The 12,042-nt window shown below is 31.1% G+C and overlaps 1 protein-coding gene across 2 annotated transcripts in view; it reads left to right on the forward strand.

Annotated features, from left to right (window-relative positions):
* Positions 1–1,099: 1,099 nt before the first annotated feature.
* Positions 1,100–12,042, forward strand: part of LOC124544085 (teneurin-a) — a 317,621-nt gene continuing 306,678 nt past the window's right edge. For both annotated transcript variants that reach the window (XM_047122505.1, XM_047122506.1), the window contains exon 1: positions 1,100–1,276. The gene's annotated coding sequence lies outside the window, so the exon portion shown is untranslated. The remainder of the gene's footprint in view (positions 1,277–12,042) is intronic.

Consider the following 12,042-nt stretch of genomic DNA (forward strand, 5'->3'; position numbering starts at 1 on the left):
CCGTAAATAAAAATCTTTAGGTGAGATGTTTATTGCGTAGAGCGCGGAGGTGTGCCGCGTGTGTGTGACAGCGGCCCAGTTATAATGTCTCTTTTCCGGCGTGGCGCGATGCCGTCTACGTGCCAGCGCGGTCGCTGCTCACTACACGCTTGGCGCACGACGAACTGTTTTATCATGCACAATGTACTTATTCTACTTTACTGAATTTATTTAAGCCAGTCTGATACGTAATATCACGCAAGTCATTGAATTACAATGATTTAGTGATATTACGCAAATAGTAAATATGTTGATGTTAGGTGTAATGTTCGTCAATTTATTTAAAAAAAAAAGATCTCAATTACTATATATTTTGAATTAGCTATTCAAATTTTTTAAACATAATAGACATTTTAAATATTATCACGAGATGGGTAATAAAGAAAGAAAACATTATAAGAAAAAGGCTGTATCCATTGGGGTAGTGTTATTGAAAAGGCTTTAAAACCTTCTCTGTATGAAGAGAGGAGTACTTTGACCAGCGGGACATTTGCGGGTTATTACGTTTTTTCAAAATATTTCATTTATTGTATTGTATCTGGTTTTGGTTGCTCAATGATAATTAAGTAACGCATACACGTTACTGAAATATTATATAGCAACCAAAAAAATAAATTAAAAAAGAGCAGGTTTTTCCAGGATTGTTTATTGTTAGGGAATTCTCCATTCAGCCGCTCGGGATTTATATTTCGATGAAAGCATGTACGGTTCTAATTAAATAAAGATAATATTGTATAACATGTATAAATACGTTTTTCGACGCCTTAGTTCGCTTCGAAAAAGATATTTGGCAAAATTTTATTTTATAAAATAAAATGCACGTAATTAGGTTACATTTAAAATTTACAATTTTTCCCGCACTGCACCTCAGTAGCTGTTACTCGGTGCATCTTCATTTAGTTTATGTTAATAAGTTAGTGCTTAGTTGCGGAGCCGTCAGCATTTTCACGCGAAATGGCAAGCTGCACCTTATCGGATCGGGCGAAGGACGAGGTTTTGAGGGTTGTTTCAGGGGTGGTGGGAGGTACAAAAGGCCCGTTAGTGCTGGCTATCCCGCCGTCGTGAGCGGACGTTACGTTGTATCGAAAACTCGCGTTCGTTTTCATTGCCTCCGGTTCGTATATCCATAGGTTAATCTAATTAAGTGTCGCGTAAACTGACTTCAGGTGAAAATTGCTCTTAAATATTATCGGAACAAGGAATGATACCAGCTCTGATAAGGAAAGGAAACTAAAGGGTATGCATTGTTAACGTAAATATTATCATAACATGATAACTTTAGTTCTTTATTTTTAAAACAAATGATCTTTAATAACAATTATAGAATTTCGATGTGATTTGATGTGCGAGCGTCAAGGGTCAATGACACTTATTTCAGTAATTTAGAGAATTAATTATTATATATCGCAACATACTTTTTTTTATTTATAAACTGTGTTACTTGGTATACAATTGTTAATATGATATATACGTAACACTTATTTATCAATTCGTAATATTATTATGCTAAATGTCTTGACTTAAAATTTCCTATATTATTATGTTTACTATCACTATATACAATTTTGGGTTATTTTTAACGTTTAATTCAGTAATGATTATTCATTGCTTGCCAAATGTCATTTTTTGCTTCGTTTTCTTGCTACGTTTCTTAGTAAATTGTAAAGGATTAATGGAGCTGATTAGAGTCTTGTTTAAATTTCGAATGTAGCGTTGATTGGTGTGTATAAATACTGTCATTGACTCGGGCGTACTGGCGAACCGTAAATTAGCTCGTTAGATCTGGGCCATAAGGCCGATTTCACAAGAGTCACAAATTTATTTACTAAAACTATGTGCTTACATATACATATATTGTTAGCAGTCCGAGGTATATTGCAAAGTAAACAGAGGTAGGTATGTATATTGGTTCTTGTTACGGAAATAATTTTCATATGCAGATTTACGTACAGAAAGAATGCAAATGAAGCAGTTCCGCGGCTACACGTTGATAAAATGCAAGAACATGTTCCACAGACAACGAATCATTTCAATGAATTTTGATTGCTATTTGAAACTAAGACTTTGATTCTAGTAAGAAAATGAACTTCTAAGAAACCAACAACCGCTAAGTTTTTGTTGTATGGTTTTAATAGAAAATAATGCAGATTTCTTTGATCCCAATGATGAATTCTCGGGTGAAGCCAAAGTTTTATTATAAAACCTATAAAGTCTGTGAATATCTTAAATAAAGAAAATGCCAAATTTAATATTGTTTGCATTTATTAACAAAAAAAACCGTAGTTTATGAGCAACTGTTTTATAGTTAACAATTCTTGTCAATAAAATTGTAGTACATATGCAAGTAAAAATGAATTATAGATTATAGTCTATTGAATAGCTTGTGCTTATCAATGTTAATTACCTACCTTGGATTCGTTTGCATTTTATATTGATAAATTGTAAAAACATATATTTTTTTACATAACACAATATGGAAATAATATAAGAGCTTGAGATATGTTTGAAGTACATTTAGATGTAAAACAAATCTTGTTCATTTCTGAGCTATAAACTTCAGAACTTTTGAAATTTGTCAATGCGTACATGATATTTCACCAGCAAAAACAAAAAACAAATAAAGGCGGTACGAAACTTTCGGAGTGGTACATACATTACATGCTCCATGACTGAGGCAAATCCTATTACGAACTAATTTAAAACCTTACTTGAGTGTCAGGCAACTGAAGTTATATTTTTATGATGTTGAGCAGCTTATTATAAGAAATAAACTACGAGTAGTTTAATCTATCTTCTTAAGCTAATTAGGTTGCCCTGGATTATATTTACTCTGAGCTGCGAAGAGATTTACATTTCTATTTTGTGGTATTTAAATTTTTACCTCTTTGATCCCTTCAACGAAAATTTTATTAGTAGCACAATTTATAGGCAGAGCGCAACTCATATTGTCGTATAACTTGTATAGACATTCATAGAGTAATCATACAAAATCGCATTGAATCTAGCGGTTTTAATTGTTTTTAAATCGGTTTTACGTTTATATTAATTTTGTATGTTTACATTTAATTAATAACGTTGTATATAATAATCAAATTTATGTGTTGTGAAGCTTACTATTATATTTATTATTATAGTTATAAAATACTAGCTACTCATCCTGCATTGCATATAATAAGGGTATCTTAAAAAAATTTAAATCGAAGCACAAACATACAAAGATTTTTTTTTGTTTTATTGAACTAGAATGATTTTCGTGCGCACTTCTCCTTACCAAAGTTTCATAACAATCTGATGAATGAGTTTTGAACGCGTATTAGACAAATATATAAACATTATTTTTGATTTTTATAGATAGATAAGATAAGAAAACGTCCAAATTCAAATATATGTCACAATCTCAAATTTTTTTGTAAACAATCTCTACATATTGTGCATCGATGGTCACGTTTGGCAAAGATCATCTCACATCTCAACAAATTATGGAACTTATTCCGTCAGCCCGCTCCAATGTGAGTTTGTGGATACACGTTCTATAGTATTTTATCCAGCTCAAAGTGGTTTTCATAGACTATTCTAGATCACGAGATTACTTACTTGGTGGTAGGGCTTTGTGCGAGCCCGTCTGGGTAGGTACCACCCACTCATCAGTTATTCTACCGCCAAATAACAGTAGTCAGTATTGTTGTGTTCCGGTTTGAAGGATGAGTGAGCCAGTGTAACTACAGGCACAAGGGACATAACATCTTAGTTCCCAAGGTTAGTGGCGCAGTGACGATGTAAGGAATAGTTAATATTTCTCACAGCGTCATTGTCTATGGGTGATGGTGACCACTTACCATCAGGTGGCCCATATACTCGTCCGCCAACCTATACCATAAAAAAAAAAAAAAAATACATAAATATGATAATTAAGTAGTGCTTGTCCAGGCTTTAACCTGCAATTGGTTAGGATTCATTTGTTTTTTTTTTTAAATTTTGAACCTTATTATTAATATAGTATATTGAATGTAATATATTTTTATCTCGTTATCACTAAAATCTTATGTAAATTTGGAAATATGAACTCTATACCGATGCGATAAGGTTGTTTGAAACGAGGACAGTGGGAAAAATAAAAATAAGTCTTCTTTTTAAACTGCAGTCAGTAAAATAGAAGCACATTCGTTATTTATGAATAACTATTTATAAAAAAAACAACCTCTTCAATGAAATACTGTGCATGCAGAAAAGGTATTAAGATTAACTTTTCATTTTCTTTCCACGTGAAAAATTCTATTGCGTCTTGTCATGAAAGGAGCTTACTCAATGCGTTTTCAGGTTATTAGGTTATCAAAACGTTTCTTTGTCGTACTGAAAATGTAGCTTTGACCTGATTATTGTTTGTAATGTAAATAATCGGCAAATATCCACAAAATTTAAGTAATATTTGTGGTATATTATTTTATGTTCTCATACAAAAATATTTTACAGACCTAAATTCCATAACTAATATTAGTTATTCTTTAATAGTTCAGAACATTTTTCCGTACTAAAATGTTGTGTGAAATAAAGTAGAAATAAACATACCTATGACAGAAAGTATACTTACAAAAAAAAACAGCTGATTATATCACGCTGATTCGCTGTGGGGTGGGAAATATATGTGACAGAATATCTTTTGACACATGCTTTAGCACTCAGCATCTTTCCTAGAGATTCTTGGTCGCAGAGAAGAAAATAAATAAAGAGCATAAGTAAGTACACGAAAAATACTTAAAGTTGCACAAATACCTCAGTGGTTTTGGCCGCATTTTAACTTTATCTACAGATTAAATTTATAAGTTTAATTCAATATGTCATAATCTATAGTTTATCTACAGACTCTCAAAATATTAATTATTTTATTGTATAAGAAAATCAGTAATATTCGAAACATGAGATGTTGCTGCTTAAATTGAATACATTTTCCGATTCCAATATAAAAATCTATTGCATTAAACTATTAAGGAAACACTTGCTTATTGCGAAAAGAGTTTAAAGGAACATTAAATTTTTTTATTATGGATATCTGATTTGAGGGATCGTCACAAATTGGTAATTTCATTTACGATGATCTTATACACAAACCACTGGATGTATAATAAGATTTAAGACATTACCATTAATGCTATAATAACTAATGATAGGTTTACTTACCGGTGATATAAATAGCTTTTTTAGTTTTATTTCAGCCATGACAATTGAAGACTAGTACAACCCACTTATTTATTATTAAACCGCCAAGCAATGACCGTTTGCGTTTTATTTCTGGAGTAGCAACGACTTACTAGTTTTCCTCGGATTATTTTATTAAATTACAGTTTATACTTACAATAGGCTATTTGACCGGTTTTTAAAATCCATTTTATATTATTTAGTAGAGGTTAAGAAACCCAGTAAAAGTTGATTTATTTATTTCTAGTATTTGCCGAAAAATATCATCTTAAAAATTCCATATTTAAATAGCGCGCGAAAACGCTACTTGGACAATATGGCGCTTCAATGGGGTCGGTGACGTTACTTGCCTGTATTTTAATCTGTGATTCATATAGTTGGCAACCAAGTTTAACAACAAGCAAATTATTTCATAATAAACCCGGCCAATCAGGAGGACGTTTTGTGTTACGTGACAAACGTTTAAAAAATGCATTTTTTATGGATTTTTGAATAAATTAAGTATTATTCTCAATTTTCGTTAATAAATAACCATTTTTAAACTCGTAATATGTACTGATTACACTAATTGACACTTTATTTTTCGTATTCTCAAGTACCTTATCCAATAAATCTCACAGATCTTAAGGTATACGGGTTTATTTTTATAAAAATCGAATAATGATGACAAATCCGAAAGGTTTTTCCTTATTTTGATCGAGAAGAAACCGCTCCTCTATGTCGCACGGACTGGATCAGAATCTCGTTCGTTTTAATTTTTTCTGCAATTTGGAAAGTTTCCAAAAATCTGTTGACTTCAGTTCCTTTGGAGTTTAGTAAAAATGGATGGATAGCTTTTCTTAAGATGATGCAAAATTGATTTATATATTCGATTAGGACATTTAATTCGTGCGATAAAAGCCGTTCAAAACAAAACAAAACATTGCTTTTTTCGTGTATTGTTTTGCTTTCCCTTTAATCTAAAGCCTTGTCACCACGTGTCAGAACATGGGCGCTTTGGAATGGAAATAATTGATTGTAAACAAATGAAAACTGCCACCATGGTAGTGATGGTAAATATGATTACATATTACAAACAAGAGACATTGCTTTTGCTTTCAACTATGAGGCTTTAGAAGTTACCTCTATTATTCTCTAGTGCTGTAATTAGACTAGCTCTCTCAGCCTCACACTGGAGTCAGGTAATTCAAAATCGTGTTTTAGTACCAAGGAGACAAGCTTACCTATAATACGACAAAGACAATATTATATAACTTAGCTAAATATGTTTATTTAGTTTCAAAATAGTATCGTAACTTTACTGATTACATTGCAAATTCTATTCTATTACCTTAAGCACTTAAGCAGTTTTGTCGGCGTATTAATTGCAAATCAAACATTTTAACTAAAGTCTTTCCCGTATTGGCGCTTGAAATTTAAGTTGAAAAAAAAAATCTTAACCTTTATGTATGCAGCAATGTTTAGTTTTAATAACTATTATAAGCGTAACACGCTTGAGAATTGACATTTTACATGTAACATTTTTCATAAATATTCTTGGGATTTATCCTTATTAGGAAGCTTGAGAATATAGTTTAAGCATAAATGAAAACGTCTGTATATAAAAACAAACATCAAAAATGTTTCCTTAGTCAATTTGTTAATTAGTTTAAAAATGAACCATTTACCAAGCAATAACTTATATAACTGAATAACAATCCGCTCCGGTCGTTATCTGCGTCTGACACACCTTCTTTAAAGAAAAACAAATTCGATTATCACTTCATAATGAACCGAGTCCTATTGTAACGCAAATCCCTTTCAAATGCAAAGCTTAGAGTTATATAAAGAGGACATAGTTGTGAACGGATAACTTCACATGGACGAATTTTCACTTGGGCCATTGAACACTTAACGTGTTCACGCGGGCGACGAACTCATGCGCTCTTTACTCGGCAACTTGAATATCTTTGTGTCATATTCACATTAAATTGTATATCACTTTAGATAAATGTATGAAACTTACCTACGAAATACATAAATTCTATACCTTATCAATACTAAATGATAACCTCAAAGAATGCTTATGAATACTTTAAAGTATCTTTGAATAATAACTAATATTATAACTTGAGTATCTTCTAACTTAAAGAAACAACATTGATGAAAAAACTTCATTGATGGAAACCTATGGATAAAATATGTTTACGAGTTAAATTAAGCCATTCCTTCTATTGTTTTTGTTAGTTAAAATAGAAGGCCTATAAGTACTATTGCTTTAGCTAATTGTGTAAAGATGTCTGTTGTTAATGATTGTTCTTGGCATAATAAGCCGTCTTAAAAAAAAACAATAAAACTATATTACTTTGGTTATCTGTATTTTGACTGAAATAATACTTGAACATCATTTCTTATTATTTATTTGTTATTCAATGAAATTTGTAAATTTACGATAAAAGTTTACAAAGAAAGATAAATTATACGAAATATTGTAGATAAAGATTATTAGTTTGTTGGTATTTGATTATTATATTATTAATTTACTTTCAAATTGATTAAATTTTCACCCTATCGTAGACTTCGAAATAACTTAATTATTTGAACATATATAATGTAATAAGGGTTATTCTTTAACTTTATTTTTATAAAATGCTATTTTCATAGAATATAAATTTCAAAATAATTTATTATGCTTATCTTGGTATCGCGATTTTTGTCTTGTAAAAAAGTCTATCATCTATGGTTTCGGAGGTATAAGAAGTAGCAGTAATTGATATGAAAATATTAACAAATTCGATTTAGTTTAAATATGTAGTATTAAATGCACGGAGAATACCTAACAGTTTATACAAATACTATTTGAGATACATCAATGCAGACTATTACTGCAAATTACCAACACAAAGGATGTGATAATGGTGAAGTGTTAACGATTTCCATTAGACGTTATTGGTAGACCTGCAATTTGTGTTCCGATGTTTGTTGGCTAATAACTTTAAATGCTAATACCAGTATGTCTCGGTTGTAAATACAACCGAACCGATAATTTCAGTTGACGTTGCTTATAATAAAAGTTCTTTTACGGACGAAATTTCCTTTCATTTCATAGTCTTCGAAGTAACTTAATTATTTGTGCGTATAAAATGTGCCAAGGTTTTTTTAAAACTTTCTTCTTGTCGTTGTTGTTTTTATAGAATATAAATTTCTAAAATATTTGTTCATATATAAGTTACACGGTTATTAATTATGCTTTAAAATTTATATATATTTTCTTTTATATAATTCTGTTTGTCTTCCTAAATCTCCTTAGAGTTATCGATATTGCTTAGAAATCCTTGGACATTTTCCAACAGAATTCAGACTGACAGTAAAAATGTCGAAACTTTTGCTTTATTGAATCAGATTCTGCTACGCGGGTCTGTATCAACTGGTGAACTAATGTTTGACTTAAAGATCTTGGTACAAGAAACTTTTTGGAATGTATCTATTTTGTGTCACAATGAAATTTGAGTTAATTTGAATTTGTTAATATCTTTTCATATACATAATAGTTAAAAGGGTTGTTAACGATTATCCTATTGTGTGAATACAATAAATCAAAATTTCTAAAAATTCTTTCTCTACAATTAATATTCTTTTGTAGTTTCGCCTCTAGTGAAGGCTGTGATAAATTGTTTCTTAAGCACTTAACTTTTTAGAAAAACTTAGTGTTACTAACCTAGATATTAACTCCTATACTTGACGAATGGTTTCGCGTGCCTTTACCCAACCCGTTATCACGACATTGTAAATTAATGGGCTCGAGCAAGCAATTGTCTTTCTGGAAATTGAATAAACCAGTAAAGTAAGAATTTTATTATTCATGAATGCTGCTATATATTTAATAACAATACTAAGTTTTATTTTTGTTTATTAGTAAAATATCTCCTGAGAGGAAGAGAAAAGAGCTGTCTTTTCTCTTCCTTCAGGAAAGGAGGGAAATTCGACTTTTTCAGCACGTTCTCGGTGGGAACATAGTGGGTTTGAAGTTTGATCTCGTTCCTCAGCTCCGGACCGTTTGCACATACGGCGGCAAAGTAGCTGTCTTCCTGAACTTTAAAAATGTTATTCAATGTAACACTAGTCAAATAATTTATTTTACATATAAGGCACTGAAAGCGGGTAATCACAAAATGACACAAAAAATAATATTTTATTTACTATTTTGGGCCGTGAATTCACGACACTGATTAGCGCCTTACAACACTAAATCTCTAATCCGATAATCTAAATTAATTTTACTGACTTTGGGTTTCGGCATCTTTCGAGGAGCAATCCTCTACTGTGCTTAAATCTATTACCTTTAATAATAATTCATTAACATTGTACACAAAAATTGACTATAAAGGATTATAGCTTATGATACACATGGAGTGAAAAGAATGAGATTATGAATTGATGCGATATGATTGGCTGAATAATAATCTATGATATTCATAATGGATTCACGAAAAAACAGGGTTTTGAATGTCGATGAAGAAGTTATCGGAACTTTCAAACAAAAATTAAAGTGGATATAAGTAGTTAAGTGGAATAGCTTGAAGTACTCGAGTACTTCTTTCGTAATACAGAAGTTAAATAAAAAACTTACTATCTTCTGTAGTTGAATTAACGAGGACTTCTATAACAACTCACTTTATTTTTGTGTAGAATTTTAAGTGAACCAATGAAAATAGATCTGGCATGTCTGCGAAAAAGTAAACTTTGAATGTTAATTGCATTATTCAGAGCTGTAATGCATAATCACATCGAATGAGCGGTATGTGGGGTATTAATATTGACTTTAACATAACAGAGCAGGCTATAGAAGCGCATAGTTATCTCTGGGGTTGATTTTGCCTCACACACACAATAAATACAATATAAAACACATGCAATAAATGTAGTCAAATAAGACCTCAGAGAAGATCTTTTAAAATCCTCATATTGCTCGATAAATGAAATATAAACAGCTTGTAATTTGTTCAAGGAAGAGTATCTAAGAAACTGAGTAGCTAATTTTTTCATTCATCATATATGTGTCTTGTAATTATCACCTACAAATAAAGTTTTATATCCTCTACGATGGACCAACGAAAAGTAGTCCGCAAAGTTTTATCATTTATAACTTTTATACAGAATCATGTCTTATACATAATTATATTTATAATGTTTACCAAAACTTAAATCGTATTCATCGTTAAATATAAAATGATTTGGATTTTAGTACAAAATCAAATACCTTGACCCCAGGAAGGATACAGTATTGACTTTGCGAAGTCGGAAACTTGGTGTTACAAGTTTATCTTTACTTCTCGTGCTTATACAATGCCTGTGTCTGTTTCTATCAAAGTGATCGATTTTGTTGAAGGTGTACATTATATTGTTATATACACTATACACAACAATTTTGTAGACAGGTTTTGCCAATTTTTTAAAAGACCGTTATTATATTCTCTACAAAAAAATATCCTATAAGCAGGTCGATTAGGTGTAAGTGAAAATTTTTAAATGCAACCATTGTACAATAAGCAAAATCAGATATCCCAGAAGTTCTTGCAGAACCAAAACCATATTATGCTGGGTTTTTGTAGCAAGTGTTGTTTTCTTTAAATAACTCAAAAAAGTATTAGCAGATATTTATTTGATTTGTTTAAAAGAATTTCAATTACTATTTCAATTACTATTACTACTATTATAAATTATGTATTTCTTTTAAAATCCGCGCATCAACTATTGAAGCTTGTTGAACGCCTAACCTATCCAATCCAGCCCATTTCCGTCCACTGCTGGACATAGGCCTCTCCAATTGCACGCCCCTGAGATCGTTCTTGGGCTACTCGCATCCAGCTCCTGCCAGCCGTCTTGCGTATACCATATAATATAATCATACCTATACACATAAGAAATATAAGTAGTAATTATCTCATATTCTCGCACACCACTTTTAGGGTCTAGATCGAATTATGGGTTAAAACTACACACTGGTTTTATAAATTATGTGTATTTATAATTATTATTCATGTCATTACATTTAAATTTTTATTTCACGAAGGGTAGTTAGTAGTCAGTGTATATATAACATACAGGTTAGGTAGATAAAGACAGTAAAGTGTTTTAACGATTATGACTTTAAAAACTTTCATACAATCATCCCTCCCAATTTCCCCCTTTCCAATGTTCAAATATCGTGTGATGTCTTTTGTTTCAGATTTCTAGAGTCAATAGTTTTGACTGTGCGTTGATAGATAGTCCGGTAGATTTTATAACTATGCGTAAGAATCATTGTCATAAACTGTTACATGTGCTAAATTTATATAAATCTTATAAATAAACAGCAAATGTAGCATTTTGTGTTTGTGTTTTTGTCAATGTTGCCGCCCAAATAGCAATCAGTACATTTATAAATCAAATCAAATCAATTTTATTCAAGTAAACTTCACAATGAAGCGTTTTTGAATCGTCAATAATCAAATACTACCACCGTTTCGGAAAGCAGCTTCTAGCGAGAAGAAACGGCAAGAAACTCGCATAGTTGCTCTTTTCAAATAAACACATTTACAATGCTGTTATTGACAGTAATTAGCGTCCTATGATTGAACCCGAGCCTAACTCCAGGAGTTTCTCTCTAAAAAGTACTCTTTTAATGAATAGTATGATTTATTAATTAATTTAGTCTTAATAATATTTTTAAATTATGAAAATGGTAAATTGATTATATTTTCCGGTATCTTCTTATATATGCGTATACCATTGCCCAAAAACGTTCTATTTACCGTATGCAAACGGAAACTGGGGGTTACAAGTTTATTC

The sequence above is a fragment of the Vanessa cardui genome, chromosome 4 (assembly GCF_905220365.1).
Source record: "Vanessa cardui chromosome 4, ilVanCard2.1, whole genome shotgun sequence".
Lineage (NCBI taxonomy): Eukaryota > Metazoa > Arthropoda > Insecta > Lepidoptera > Nymphalidae > Vanessa > Vanessa cardui.